This window comes from Leptodactylus fuscus, chromosome 9 (assembly GCF_031893055.1).
Source record: "Leptodactylus fuscus isolate aLepFus1 chromosome 9, aLepFus1.hap2, whole genome shotgun sequence".
NCBI classification, from domain to species: domain Eukaryota; kingdom Metazoa; phylum Chordata; class Amphibia; order Anura; family Leptodactylidae; genus Leptodactylus; species Leptodactylus fuscus.
This window is the reverse complement of record NC_134273.1, coordinates 76,317,476-76,323,033: the sequence shown is the minus strand read 5'-3', so window position 1 is coordinate 76,323,033 and position 5,558 is coordinate 76,317,476.

The window sequence follows — 5,558 nt, the reverse complement described above, 5'->3', positions numbered from 1 at the left end:
CGCCATGTCCTATAGTGTGGCCCATCAGGTGAGTTCAAGTGTGTCAATGGCCCTATCTCCTGCCACCCTGTAATACAATCATGGCGATTTTATTTGTTGAACACAAATCACACTTGTCTTTCGGAGACTGATCTCACCTCCCACACTCTGCATTACATGGAGCAGGCATGGGCCAACACCACATCATTTGCAATGGGTATGAGACGTTACGTGTGACCAGCCATAGAAGCAATTCATTACCTAAATGACAGATATTTGGCCATTGTCGCTAACTTAATACGAGGGGGGGGGATTGCTCAACAACATCTTTTTTGGTGAATTTGAAAGCTTAAGTGATGCAGATTTATGTATTTATGGCTATTTAAAGCAAGGAAATTACCCCGGGGAATTGCTGACAATTAGACCTAAGCCGGGCTTAAGGGTCCCAGGATGATGGCGTGAACTTCAACCAAATTGGGAGCGATTATATACAGTTTTTATTTGTACGGGAAGACATTACGGCCATTGCAGATTGGTCTCATCTTCCAGGAATAGAGGTGGCCCTTCCCGATATTAGTCGCATTGGGGGGTGTAAAATGTTGGTACCAGGACGTCTTGTCCCGGATGCTTAGGACTCTTATGGTGTCAGGCAGCGGCTCAAAAGGACCCCTATTTTTTATTTTTGCTATCAAATCCGTCTCATCCTGTTCTCTGTAAATCAATTAAAATTTTTGAGTGTTTTTGGGTCATCTGCAATAGATTTCCAAAAAGTTTATAGACATAATTCTCAAATGTATACCACAGTGCTCTAAAATTGGTGGAGATGTAGTGATAACTTTAGAAATTTTTGGACAACTAAGGGTCCTTTGACGTGGAATGGTCTAAAATGAGCACCGATCGATGATATAGGAAGTCACTTGGCGCTTCTGCCCCAGATGGTTAGGACCGGGATGGTGTCAAGGAGTAGCTCGAAAGGACCTAATTTTTTTTATCTTTGCTATCAGAACCCTTCACTCTGTCCTCTGTAAATCAAATATAAAAATTTGTATTTTTGGATCATCTGCAGTAGGTTTACAAAAAGTTGACAGACAGAATTCTCAATTTATATTATGATATAATATGGCCAAAAAACGATCACGATCAACGATATGGGAAGTCACTTGGTGCTTCTGTCCTAGATGGTTAGTACTGGGATGGTGTCAAGGAGCAGCTTAAAAGGACCTCATTTTTTATCGTTGCCCTCCTTCTGTTCTCTGTAAATCAAATAAAATATTGAGGTATTTTTGGGTCATCTGCAGTAGGCTTACAAAAAGTTGCCGGACGGAATTCTCAATTTATATTACGACATAATATACATTAGTAGTCTAAATATTCAGAAATAGAAAAAATCAAAAGGTGGTGATAAGTATCTAGAAATCTTGTGAACAAATAAGGGTCCTTTTGTGTGGAACGGCCTAAATATGGACGATATAGGAAGTCACTTGGCACTTCTGTCCCAGATGGTTAGTACCGTGATGGTGTCAAGCAGCAGCTTGAGAAGGACCTCATTTTTATCTTTGCCCTCTTTCCGTTCTCTGTAAATCAAATAAAATTTTGGGGGTATTTTTGAGTCATCTGTAGTAGATTTACAAAAAGTTGCCAGACAGAATTCTCGATTTATGTTACAATATAATATGGCCTAAAAACGATCATGATCAACGATATGGGAAGTCCTAGATGGTTAGGACCGGGATGGTGTCAAGCAGCAGCTTGAGAAGGACCAAATTTTTATCTTTGCCCTCCTTCTGTTCTCTGTAAATCAAATAAAATTGTGGGGGTATTTTTAGATCATCTGCAGTAGATTTACAAAAAGTTGCCAGACAGAATTCTCAATTTATATTAAGATATAATATGGCCAAAAAACGACCATGATCAACGACATGGGAAGTCCTAGATGGTTAGGACCGGGATGGTGTCAAGGAGAAGCTGGAAAGGACCTCATTTTTTATCTTTGCCCTCCTTCTGTTCTCTGTAAATCAAATAAAAATTTGGGGTATCCTTGGGTCATCTGCAGTAGGCTTACAAAAAGTTGCCGGACAGAATTCTCAATTCATTTTACGCTATAATATACATCAGTAGTCTAAATATTCAGAAATACAAAAAAAACGAAATGTGTGGAACAGCCTAAATATCGACGATATAGGAAGTCACTTGCCACTTCTGTCCCAGATAGTGAGAGGATTGTTATATAATTTTTCTGCCTTTCCTTTCCAAACCCCTCCTTCTGTTCTCTTTAAATCAAATTAAAAAATTTTTGGGTGACGTGGGGTCAATTGCAGTAGATTTTCAAAAAGTTGCTATAAATTTTCAATTTACTTTACGAGATAAGCAATGTGACTGCGCTAAATATTGACAAATGCAAAAAAAAAACAAAATGTGGTGACAACTATCTTTAAATTTTGAGAAAAACCTTGTGTCCTTTTACGTGGAACGGCCTATAACGAGCACCAATCGGCGATACAGGAGGTCTGTCCCAGATGGTTAGGAGTGTTATAGTGCAGGCCTTATTTTTTTATCCTCTTTCTGTTCTATGTAAATTTGAAAATTTTTGATGTGTTGGGGTCATCTGCAGTAGTTACAAGACATAATTTCCAATTTATAGTACAGTAGGGTGCACGTGAGTGCTCGGAACATTGGCAAGTACAAAAGACACAATGTGGCGATAACTATCGAGCAATCTTGTGAATGAGTAATGGCAACAGTCTCAAACAAGCGGCAATCGGTGGCCTAGATAGTCACTTGGCACTCGTTTGTGCAGATGAAGGACATTTGTACACGGCCATTTTTAAAACACATTGATAGCAATGGAACTGTTCACATGTCCAATTTTTGACAATCCATTTTATTGGACCTGAGAAATCGGACATGTCGTATTTCTGGCTATTTTTCTCGGATCCTTCATAGTGTTAGGTCCATGAGGGATCCATGAAAACAAGTGCCCCACCGATGCAAAACGGCCATGAGAACAGATGGTTTTGTCCATTTTTCACGCCAGTTTTTTTAGCACCGCCATGTGACTATAACCTTATAGTTCATTATTGTAGGCACCATATCCACTGTTTACACAGGGAATGTGCAACCAACACACCGTAATTTTTATACCAAAGGATGTGATCAATTGTGATTAAGGTGATTAATTTTAGTAGCAACGATCAAAGGTGTCGTGCGAATGTCAGTAATAATATTCTATCTGAGGTCAAGGTTGAGTAGGTGAAGCAGAAAGACTTTGGACTCATCTAAAGCAAACGCCCATTGGAGCACTGGAAGAAAAATTCTTACGTCACCATCTGGTAGTCTAGAGTTGACTTTCGGGTAGATGTGTGGACATGAGAAGAACACTTTGGGCAAGACCAATGGTTTACGGTCATGGTTTGGGTTTGGCTATTTAAGCCGACTATGCACGTTACATAACTGTTGACCAAACCTGCTGGTTGTGGTAGGACTGGTCTAGGTAACTATCCCTATGGAAGAGGTGTAGGAGGTAAGGATTAGGTTAGTGGAATAGCTTGGGGATGAATGTGCATTGGGTGGACACTATCTCACGTGTATGCTCAGCCTTATGTTGACTGCAGAGAAGTCTAAAAAGGTGTGAACATTTTTGCAACATATGTTGATTCCCAATTTCTGATTACGTACCTTGGCTACCATGGCCACTTCCCATCACTATGGAATGGCACATGCACTAAGCAAACTGTATGAACACAACACAAGTGGAGGCTTTTCATCTGCAACATTTGCAGTTTATTGTCTCAATGAATCTAATATATATATATATATATATATATATATATATATATATATATATATTGGGGAAGTTAGCTCGGTAGAGTCAGTGGGACACAAAATGTGCAGCAAACTGGTTTATTTAGCAAAAAAACAGGAAAATAAATAAACCTTGACTGCAGGCACAAAATGAGCAAAATAAAATACAGCCGTAACTTCAGGCAAAAACAAAATAAAAACCTGCTCGTCCGAGCAACTAGCTAAACAGATAACCTAACTATACATGTGGCTTACTACCAGCTACAGGAACAAAACAGGAGCAATACATATATATATATATATATATATATATATATATATATATATATAAATATATTTTTAAAAAAATCATTGCAGATGTTCTTGATACATACCCAGGCACTTTTGTGTCTACAGCTTCTACAGCTACTATGCATCTCCGTGGTTAGTCTACAAACAATCCCTGTAGTCGCCGATGAGACACAGCATTGTATGGACACTTATACTCCATGGAAAAAGGATGATTTTTAACAAATTCCAGAGACTGTTCCAGGGTGCTTGTCCCTCACCCGTACACCATGGGTCTCCTTTGTAATAGCCAGCACACTGTGTAGTGTAATCCTGCAGTCTTGCATTCTCTTAGGGTTGAGCCGATCTTGACTTTTCAGGATCAATTTTAAAATCCGATTTCCGATCATTTTTCATTCGAACCCGATCTCGATCCCAATTCCGATCCCAATGCAAGTCAATGGGATTTTTTTACTAATCAGTGATCGGATTTTAAAAACAATCCTATTCACTATACAGCATGGAATCTAACTATTGAACGCTTTAATTGTTAGAATCCACGCTGTGTAGTGATTTATTTTTAATCACTAAGTAGCCAGAGGATTTTTTTTTAATCCTCTGGCTACTTATTCCCCCCTGGTGTCCACTTACCTGCAGAGATGGCTGGTCCGGTGCCCGGTGTTCTCGTTCTTCTTCGCCTCGCTGCCCCCGCCTCCCAGGTTAGGAGAGTGTGGGCGGGTTAGGAGAGTGTGGGCGGGGAGACATCACGTCTCCCCGCCCTGTACCCGCCTACACTCTCCTTAGCCACAAGCCCTACCTTCTTCCTAGCTCTTCAACATTAACCTGGGAGGCGGGGCAGCGAGGTGAAGAAGAATGAGAACACCGGGCACCGGACCAGCCATCTCTGCAGGTAAGTAGCTAATAAAGATGTTATAAAGATGTTCCATTTCTTAATAAAGATGTTAGCTAGTTTCCCATTAGAATGAATGGACGCAGCCGGCGTGCAGGGGGTTAAGGCTGTGTGCCGGCTGCTTCCATTCATTCCTATAGAACCGCAGCGGAGTCTTCACACTGAGTATACACTCCGCTCAGAATGAAGTGTGAAGGCCAACATTGTTTGCATTTTCCACAATGCTTGGCCAGTAGCAAAGCATTGTGGGAAATAATCACCAATCTCGATCCCACCTAAAAAGATCGCTCAACCCTAATTCTTATACTTTCTTATATTTATCCCCTACACTGCTTTAATATGTATTTGGTTGGCTCGGAGTAAAGGACAGATACAAATGAGTGTTCCTGCAAGATCAGACTACACAGAGCTTGTTTGTTGTCTGTTACCATAGAGACAAGTACATAGTAGTTACATAGTAGCTGCAAACACAAAATAGTAGGAGATTTTTAATTAACACCTATTGCAAAATTGCTCCATTTTTAATTGTATATAATTTAGAGAATAGAAAAAAAAAAGTTTGTTTAAGAAGAAATGCTAGGTTTGTAACAAGGGTTTTTTT